Source organism: Equus asinus, chromosome 12, assembly GCF_041296235.1.
Source record: "Equus asinus isolate D_3611 breed Donkey chromosome 12, EquAss-T2T_v2, whole genome shotgun sequence".
In the NCBI taxonomy this organism is placed as follows: domain Eukaryota; kingdom Metazoa; phylum Chordata; class Mammalia; order Perissodactyla; family Equidae; genus Equus; species Equus asinus.
This window is the reverse complement of record NC_091801.1, coordinates 23,700,788-23,710,938: the sequence shown is the minus strand read 5'-3', so window position 1 is coordinate 23,710,938 and position 10,151 is coordinate 23,700,788. Positions and strand designations below refer to the sequence as shown.

The 10,151-nt window shown below is 48.8% G+C and overlaps 1 protein-coding gene across 8 annotated transcripts in view; it reads left to right on the top strand.

Moving 5' to 3' along the window:
* Nucleotides 1-798: 798 nt before the first annotated feature.
* Nucleotides 799-10,151, top strand: part of CHD7 (chromodomain helicase DNA binding protein 7) — a 182,577-nt gene continuing 173,224 nt past the window's right edge. For 4 of the 8 annotated variants that reach the window (XM_070481215.1, XM_070481213.1, XM_070481214.1 and 1 more), the window contains exon 1: nt 799-1,147. The gene's annotated coding sequence lies outside the window, so the exon portion shown is untranslated. Of the gene's footprint in view, nt 1,148-1,365; nt 1,465-1,712; nt 1,852-9,605; nt 9,821-10,151 lie in introns of those variants that run through there. The other 4 variants (XM_070481208.1, XM_070481216.1, XM_070481212.1 and 1 more) reach the window with 4 other exon arrangements.

The following is a 10,151-nucleotide window of genomic DNA, read 5'->3' as shown; positions in this document are numbered from 1 at the left end:
TTCTAGTCCTGACACGTTTAATAATGGGCACACAATCTATTTCTTTGTTTCATAACCATTGCGCTCTCTCCCTTTTTTGGCACGGGAACAAATTCAACACGATCAACGCCATCTAGTCAAACTTTTTGATTTAGTAGTGGATCCGGCTGTCCTGTCAACGCGGAGGTAGGAAAAGCAGTGTGGGCAGGCAGGAGAAATCTATTTGAAATGGAACGTGTCCATTCGAAATAATTTCATGTGGGAAAATCATTCCAAGTTGAAGGATAATTACAGAACAGACATCCAGCCCTTCGAGCCGCTGCCGTCCGCGTCGCGTTGGAAGCCCTCGCCGCGGCCGAGGGGACCGCTGCCGGCTCCCAGCCGCCGCTTCCTGCCCCGGGGCGGCGCACCCTGACTCCGGGAGGGCGCTGCGCGGGGAAACGTGGCACCCTCTCCAGCCCGCGCCCCGGGCGCTGCCGCGGCGGCCGAGCGCTCCGATCCGCCCTGCCACAGAGGCGGCGCGGCGGCCGCGCACCGGCCGGCGGCGAGTACCGCCCGCAGAGCCGGCGCCCGCCCGGGGACGGGAAGTGGCGCCCGGCCCGCCCTCCGCGGCCCGCGGCCCGCGGCCCCGCAGCCCCGCGCCGCCCCCTTTCTCTCGGCCTCTCCCTCGGCCTCCGCCACCCCGGCCGAATTCTTGCATAAATTATGCCAGGCGCGCCTGACGTCAGGTGGCGGCGCGCGGGCGCGGGCGCGGCGAGCAGGGAGCCGGCGGCGGGCGCGCGCGGCCCCGCGGCCTCGGGCGCGCGCGGCGTGCCGGGCGCGCGCAAGCGCTGGCGTGCTGGGGCCGCGGCGGCGGCGGCGGCGGCGGCGGCAGCGGTGGCGGCGGCGGCGGCGCGGGGGTTGAGCCGTGGTAGTGCGGACGCGCTCGTGCTCGGGAACTATCGGATTAAACTTGAATCGAGTGAAATTACACAAAGGAGCGCCGCTGAGGAGGCGGCCCGGGGACCTGGAGACCCTGAAACTCGCCAGAGCCCCGTTCGCCCCCGGCCAACTCCGCGCCCGTGGATTCAGCCCCCTGGCCGCGGCCGCCGAGCCAACTCCGGAGCCCGCTCTGCGTTTTGTTTTCCCCTCGGCACAGGGCAGCGGAGGAGCCCGACCGACCGACCCGGTGAGCGCGAGAGTTCGCCGGGCGCCTCCGGGAGGGGCGGCGGCGGCAGGAAATCGCTCCGGGCCGGGGCCGGGGCCGCGCGAGGAGTTGGGAGCGAGGAGTTGGGCGTGTGCGGGGCGCGGGGCGCGGGGCGAAGGCGGGCGGGGGCCCCGGCCGGCGCAGGAGCGCAGCGCCGCCCGTGCCGTGTCGCCGGCGTCGCCGCCCGCGGGGCCCGAACCCGCGCCCCGAGCGCCGCCCGGCGCCCCAACTTTTGCCTGCGTCCGCGGGGCCGGCGGCGGCGGGGGCGCGCGGTCCGGCCGAGGGTCACTTCCTCGCATGTAAATGGCTTTTTGTTGTGCTGCCGGCGTGGGGGGGGGACGGGGGACAGGAGGGAGCGTGTCTGCGCGCAGGGGAGCGCGAGCGCGTTTCCTCCCGCCGGCGCCGAGCACGAGTTGCCGGCTCCATTCGAAAGAAAAAGGAAGGAGGAAAAGTTGGGCTCCAACTCAAGAGCGAGTGGGCGATGGGCGCGCGGGCGCGGGGCGGCTGAGCGGCGGCGGCGGCGGCGGCGGCTCGGGGACGGCGGCGACCCCCGCCTCCCGCCCCCGCCCCCCGCTCCGGACCGACCACGCCGCGCTCGCCGGGAGCGGCGGCCGCACCGGCGCGAACAAAGTGCGTCCCTCCTGGCGCGGCGGCGCCGGCCCGCGCGGGGACGGCCACCGAGCGAGGTGGGTCGGCGGCGGGGAAAGTGAGCGGGGCGCCGCGTGGGGCGGGGGCGGCGCGAACACGGGGCGCGGGGGGCGTCCCGAGCCTAGCCCGTGCCGGCGGCGGGCGCGGAGTTGCGAGCCCGGCGCCGGGGGCTCCCGGGGCTCCCCGGCGGCTCCCAAGTGCGCGAGGACGAGAAGAAAGGGAGCGGGGCCGGGGAGAGCGCGGGGAGGCGCGGCGAGGAGGGGACCCCACCTTGCCGAGCTGGCCGGCCAACGGCGGCGGCGGCTGCATAATAACGACTTTAACCCCCCGGAGGCAACTCGGCTTCCCCGCCCCCGAGGCCGCCGGGGGTCAGCGCCGCGGGGGGAGAGTCACCAGGTGGCCCCCGAGGTGGCCCGGGTGCGCTCTGCCCCCGCAGAGCTCCGCGGTTCGGAGCGTGAACGGCCGAGGTGGCTGGAGGCCAAGCGGTCAGCGGGGAGAGGAAGGAGGGCGGCGGGGGACGCCTTGTTTGTTTGGTTCGCACCGGGGCTGGGCTCGTCGGGGTGCGGGGGCGCGGGCACCCTGTGGGCTGCGGTGCGGGGCGGCTGCGTCCGCGCGGGGCGAGCGCGGCCCCGGGAAGGGGGGCCGGCGGATCACAGGCGGGCGGGGTGGGGGGGGGGGTGTCGGGAGGCTCCGGGGAAGGAGCCGCCGGCCCCGAGCAGCCATCATTACCGAGCCGCCTTTCTCCGGATGGCTCTGCCTCGAGGAGCCCCGCGCCGTGGGAGCGCACCCCAAACTCGCGGCCGGCCGCCCGCTTTGTGAGCGCCCCCGTAGAGCGGGCGGCGCGGGGAGTGCTCCTGCAGTGGGTCGGACGGTTTTCCCGGAGGTCACTTTTAGAGACTGTTCACGCCTCGATTTTAAACTAGTTTTTTTCCCCCCTCTTCTGAACAGACAATGGACAAAAGAAAAGTAGCAACCCACATGGAGAGTTTCCTTTTGAATTGCTAGAATTAGATACACTATCCAGCTCTCCACTTGCTAAGTATACTTTTTAGTTTCCCATTGTACATTATCCAGCAATCGATTTAAATAACTTATCTTGAAATGTGTCCATCCTCTGGGCTTGGTTTCTGGGATATATTAAACATTTTAATTTGTTTTTAAGGGATTCTGTGAAGGCCTTGCTTTTTATTTTCTAAAAATACTAATTTAAGCCGTCTTTGCCGTGGGCAATACCTTTCGAAGAGGTTGAGTGTATTTCCCCCGAATTCTCTCCCCATAAGGGTAGGGGGGAGTACTCACTATACGTAATAATCAGAGAAAAGAAACTTCCCTTTATTTCCTTACACATCTTTTCTAACGATGACAAAAAAATCTTAGTGACGATGACCTTAGCAGCATGGGAACCTGATTTATCACAGTTATAATTCCATTTAGATTGTAGTAATGTGTAAGTAGTAGCAATTCTTATTTCAGAAATAACTTGAGCAGTGATTTTATGAAGTTGAATCCGTCTCCCAGCCCCCGGAGTACATCTGTCGCAGAGTGTTTTTGTCTTGCTGTTGCACAACAGAAGCCCTCCAGTCTTTACCCTAAAATGGCAGCTTTCATTTGACTGGGGCCCATTCATTGACAATGATAATAAAGAGGCTGAAAGCTAGATGCTTGGGGCACCGAGCAGGACTCGGTTTGCCTTTCTAGGTGATAATAAGTAGGAGACATTTTATGTCTTCCAGATTTACTCGGGAAAAGTTTATTTTTCCTGAAAAATCTGTGCTGTAGAAAAAGTTACAAAGTAAACAGCATTTGGAAGTAGAAAGGGGCTTGCAGCAAATTTTAGGCACTAAATTTTCTTATTTTGGGTAACAGTGGAAAAATAGCATTCCCCCCTTTTTGGTAACCCGATAAAGGGACATAATGGATTTTTGTGAAGCTTGTAACAGGTGAATTTCCTCACCGTGGCACTCAAGAATTGTTTCTAGCCCTATGAGTTTTATTATTTATATTCTCTTGATATTTTCTATTTTTTTCTGCCTCTGTGCAAGCCAGTAAATTGAAGCTTGATGAATTCTATTCTGAGTTTTCCAAGATTCAAATGAGTTTCTAGATAGGAAATGATTAATAATGAAAAAGACTGGCATGTGAATTCCAAACTCTAGTTAAATTGGTTTAATCAGTGGATTTATTTTTAAATTAATTTTAAAAGTTACTTCCTTTTCTATCTCTTAATGTGGAAGTCAGGATAGAGAAATGATACAGGATGTACAGGTGACAGTGATGGTTAAAAACTCAAACATTATTTTCCTCTTTTGAGGAAAAATTACACTTTTTTCTCAAGTTGAAAATATAGAAGTCAAGTTTAAAATAACGCCTCTAGTAACTTAGTTTTAAAATGGTGCTTTCATAGGTTCACCTGTACTCAGTCTAGTTTTTAATCAGTTTGACTTATCGGACCATTTCCAAAACTTTTTTCATGAGAGTCTTAACTTTTATTGCATTAAAATGAATACCATGAAGAGGACCTTTATAGTACTGTAGCAAAGAAATGTGACAACTTTTTTTCATACAGATGCAGTCAATAATGTAATATGTATAGCATAGTTTTTAAGCCATTAGGTAAAAAAAAGAATATTTTCATTTATGTGAGAATACAATCTGAGTGTTTCTCTGTACATGCTGTGTAACCCACATGAACAACGCAAGTGCCAGGTTTCGAGTAATTTCAAACCTGGGCTTACTGCACTTTATTCCCTGTGCTTGAGAAAGTTTGCTTTCCATACAGTTACCATGCCTTTAGTTACTTTTGATTCAGCAGTCTTTGGCAAGCGCTCAGTGTGTAAAATGACCAATAAGAGGCAGTGCTTTCCCTCAGTTTACCAGCTAGTAGGAGAGAGAGTTCTTTTCGTAACTAAATACTCACATTTAACTTCTAAGATTAACTTTGGAGGTGATGGTTGTCTTTCTTCTTTTATTATCCATGTATGGCCTTTCAGGTTTGATAGTAGACACCATGGCTAGCTTATAAACATCTCCTATAAATAAGGCATTGCAAGAACAAAAATGCTTAGTCAGGGCTGGGCGAAGTGTGTGACTACAAAAAATGGCCCTTAAAACTTCAGCTTTGTAATAAAGTGATTCACTTCCAGTATTCAAATGGTTTCTAGATGTAAACAAACAAACGCTTAAGTAGATTTAGGTCACGTGGCTAAATCCACTAAAAAGATGTGGAGGAGGAACATTTTGGGTGATGTTGCGATGATGTCCGGAACATGTTGGCCCTGGGTGACTCTTTGTCTTCATCATTCACTTGGACACATTTATGTACTTTTTTAAAAAAGCTATTTTTTTATGCCATAGAAATTCAGAATTTAGTATTTTTATATCTTAGGTTTGTGAAACCATTATAGCTTTATTGGTTTGATAGAGAAAATTTTCCTTTTTCTCTAGAAAACTATTATTTTGTCTTAGTTCTAAAACAAAGCTTTGACATTCAAAGGTGGTAGATGATGTTAAAATATAAGCGGGATTGAAAGTAACCAATCACTTAATTTTTCTACAAAAAATATGAACATGTAATGATTTATTTTAATTTGGATATTCACAGGTTGGGTTGCAATTATGGCAGAAGTCCATAACTGATTATGACGGTAGTTAAGAGCGGGGAAGGTAATTAAAAACATTACTACTGCCCTTTTATATTTTACTTTTATCAATATATTAAAATTTTTAAGTGAAACCACACTTGTGTGATAAAAATAATAAGTAGAAATAGGAAATCATAATGGTATTGTCAAGTTGAAATTCATCTTACAGTCATTATTGAATCTTTGGATATTTAGAGCGTGAGGACCTTAGAGAGCTAGTCTAACTTTCTCATTTTACAGCTTAAGAAACTAAAGCCCAGAGAGATTAATTAAGTGAGCTCCCTCTGGCTGGTCACCCGGTTATCGCAGAGCTGTCTTGGTCATGACTGTCTCCTTGGTGCCTAGCTCGGTGTGGCTGTGTGGGAGTTACTGGGTTTGTCTCTGTTGGAGGACTGAGCTGGCTCTGGAAGGGTCTAGCTCTCCCTCTTATGTTCTGACTCAAAAGTGTCTTTTGGCTTAAGAATCCTACAGCATATGCTCACATAGCTCTTAAAGGTGTTCTTAAGCCAACAATAATTTATTTGCCTCTACTGTGTAATGGTTTGGAGGTTTTTTTGCGGGGAGTGGGGAGCTATGATTATCCATCTAGAAAAATGCAGAGATAATTATTCCAAGATTTGATTACTGTTTTCATTTTGGAAGCATGTATTCATTACCATAACTAGATTCCTGTGCTTTTTAACTAATGTTAGGTGACTGCAAACATGATTGTTTTCCCAGTGAAGTACTTTTGGAGCGTTCTGTTTTGTTTTTACTTTGAAAATTAAAAAGTGTCTTTTAAAAAGTAGAAATAATGTAGAATAGTGATGAAGAAGCATGACTTGTAGTAAAAGGCTGCTTGGTCCTTGGGCTTGTTTGCTCATGCCAATATGGAATCACAGACACCTTCCTAGTGGCCCTTTTTATTTTAGCCTCACACTACTGCTGTCGGTGTCAGGCTTGGCTCTAGTGCAAGTGACTCTGGACTGCGATCACTTTCTTGTTTCATCTGTTTTCTTGTTCATCGATTCAAGTATTTATTGGGTACCTGCTACCTGAAAGGTGCTGTGCTGTGTATGAGTTAGGAATACAGTGGTGCCATGAGAAGACAGGGTAGACCCATACAAAAAAATAAACAGAGCTTTTGCAGTGTCGTAGGTGCTATGCGGTGGGTACCAGTAGGACTGAGAATGGCTTGGAGATTCAACCAGTGGTGTGGCACATCACCTCTTAGGAAGTGGCCTTAGCACTGCCATCCAAATAATGGTAGAAGAAGGGGCAGCAGTAGCCAGCCTGGAGGGAGGCAGCGCATTTGAGGTCTACAGAGAGCAGCTAGATGAGAGTCAAGAGGCAGGCAGAGGCAGGGCTTACAGGATATGGAATTTGGGCTTTTTAAAAAAGCAGCAGAGCCACTGAGGAGTGTTAAGCAGTGCTTGACATGAGTAGACTTGTGTTTTGAAGAACATTGAATTGGTGGGTGAGGACGAGGAGGGAGAATGAGGAAGAGGAGCGAGAACAGGTTGGGAACAGCATCCTGCCTGCTGCTGTTGTGGTCCGGGGATGGGGAGATAACATGGTCTGGACTAGATTGGTGGCCATGGGGATGGAGAAGAATGGACAGATTTGAGAAATATTTACGAAGTTCAATGAATAGAACTTGAGGATAGATTTGTTCTCAGGGAGAGGAAGGTGTCAGGGAATGTAGGTTTCTAGTGTATTCCCTGCCTGGCTGGCTGGTGATGCTATTCACTGAGGCAAGGAGCATCTGACAGGGACCAGGTTTGAGGAGGAGGTTCATAAATTCTTGTAGCATGTGACTGAAGTAGCTGATAAGGGACCCTGATACCATTGTTTCAGCCTTCTTTCCATTGCTAGTGGTATTCCAGAACTTTCCAAAATAATCTGCTAGCTTCCCCCAAAAGATATTGGTGTATGGTGAGCCCACCAAGGATTGCTTGCTGCTGCTGGTGGTAGAGGTCAATGAAATGGAAGAGGGAGGGAACCTTTGTTTCTTGCCTAATATGTAGCACTTTGTATGAGTTTGTTCATTTTAGACTGAGAAGAGAATGCCGTAGTAAGCAGACTCTGCCACGTTTTGTTCTTCTGGATCTCCACATTCCCGACGCTGCTTTCTGTTGCTAGTTATGTACTGAGACAAGGTCCTTCAGCTCCCAGCAGATAGCTGGTGAGTCCCCTGTGCTCTCAGTGGAGGGAGTTAGCTGTATTTTGGGAGCTGGGTGCAGTCATACGTGGGTGTGGTAGAAATGAATACATTACTGAAATAGTTGTGGAGAAAAATACCATCATTGGTCAGAATACTTACCTGTTTTTTAGTGGAGTGTGTGTAAACTAGTTTAATATGTAAATTATCTTAAAAATCACCTTGTTCAATTATTATAAAAAGTGGTTTATATAGCATGGTTGGGAGCAAATGAGAATGCTAACTGATAAATCCAGAAAAGCTTTTAAGTTCCTCACTTTAATAGTATATGAGATCAATTATGAAAACCCTGAACATTTATCTTGAAACAGTTTTGGGGGAGAAGTATTTGTATTTTTGTTTTTTGCCAGTTTATAGAGGTAACGATATCATCCGTTTATTTTTGTTATAGGTCAGGCTTTGATCTTGGTGTGCGTAAAGATATTCTTCCGGGGCCTCGTTGTCTTTGGTTAGGGGTCTGTTCAAAGGTGCTTTTATTGACGTTGTTCCTCATAGGCCTTTCTGGTGGCCATTGTGTCTTGGTCAAGTCCACCAGGGTCCTTCCTGTCTCCTTCAGGGTAGGCAGGAATGTGTGGCTTTACAGGTTAATTCAGGGACTTCCATTGGCCGGAGGTTCATTTGAAAGTCTTGCTCTCACCTCTAGTGGTTTTGAGGGATTATGTGGATAAACTGAAAATTCAGGAGTTCCCATGTGGTGCCAACTACTCTGGCAATTTGCTTCTAATACTGTTTCTTCAACTTGCTAGTTTTAAAAATATGTTCTCTTGTTTGGCCCTATCAACAGTATATTCTTCGGTTTAGGAAATCATTGCCTGCTCAGAGGTGTAGACACTAAGTGGAAAGCTGCTTGCAGGTTCCTGTGATGTGGGTTTTAGTGGAAGAATAAAGAGGATGTTTATTTGCCCCCCTCCCCCACCTCAGCAGTGGCCTGTGAGGAAGCAGATTTGAGTTTTCCACCATGTATCTCATCAACATGGGGGGCAGGGGCGGCGAAGAGCCGCTCTTGCTGAGCACATGGGACCTGGGTTGCCACACCAAGCCTTTGTGTAGGGAAAGGCAGGGAATCAGACACGTGTGTTAGTTTTGATGTGTCTCGTACTCTCCCTGGTATCCACCACTTAGAAGAGGTTTCTACACTGTATTTGCAGTATGTCTAATAAAGGGTACATGGTGCCTCGGTGATTAATTTTTCCCCTAGTTCTGCAACAAGTTGGGGGGACTACTTTAACCAATTGAAGAGTCCGCTTTGTTTTCTTTTTATCCTTCTGAAAGAAACCATAAACATTTTAGAATCTGTTCCGTTGATATTTAAAACATAACTAGCAGATATACGTATTATTGCAACACACCTAAAAACTATCGTCTTTAACATGATACTAGGCAGACAAATAGTGAGAAGTCCCTTGTAGAGTTATGAACATGCCTTTAGTTTCCAAGGCAGCGCCTGCCATGGCACTAAGTGAATAATAAAATCAATTTGAGCACAGTTAGGTGTACAATCAAAAATATGCCTCAGTTGGTGAGTATTTTAAAGTGAGTGGGTCCAGAAATTACTTTATTTATGGATGGGGCTAACAGAATATTGAAACAGTTAAGCCTAGATCCTCAAGGTGAACTTTTTTTTAAACATCTCTATTGCAGTATTTTATAGTCTTGTATATTTGACCTTGTTTGTGCTTGAAATTTTGCTTTGGCCAGTTGCAGGTGTATTGATCTTGTCAGAAAAATTATGCAGACTCATCTTGAGAGTTTAAAGTCTTGATTAGATTTAGAAAGGGTTTATTTTCTCTGTTAGGTGTATGTTAGGGCAGTCAACTAAAATAGTGCAGAAATAACACAACGTTAAAAATAATGGTAATAGCCATAATGCCTGACAGTTAGTTATTGAGCATTTCCAGTCAGGTAGGTGTTAAACTAAGTGTTGTGATGGGTTGTTTCATTCACTCCTCAGAACGACTCCAGGACGCAGTAGACTTATCAGCCCCGTTTTGCAGATGAGGAGACTTGGGCTGAGAGGTGAAATTGCCAGGGCCATACAACTCTCGCAAGTGGTGGAGGAGGAATTTGACTCCAGATTGGCCAGTCTCCGGAATCTGCCTGCATAACCCCTGTGCTACCTCACCACCTAGAGCAGCTCTCAGGCTTGCATCATTGCTGTCTTAATAGGTAAAGGTCCATTAAAAATACTGGCAACACCCTGCAACCCTATTTCACACTCTCTTACTATATCTCTCAGCCCTGGTTATTTCTGTCTGCACCTCCTTGTTTGCGCCTGCTGTATTTGCGGGACCTTATGTCTTGGGATGTCTTCCACCTAAGATGACCAGGTTCCATACCTTTCGCTCTTAATGCCCTTTCTCTTCCATCGAGATGAGAACAGTTGTTCTTGTGGAAGTTTTCTTCTGTGGTGGCTGAGAACTTGAGTTGTGACATCAGACAGATCAACAAGTGAATCCTAAAAATGGAAATAATAATACCATCAACTACCCAGGGTTGT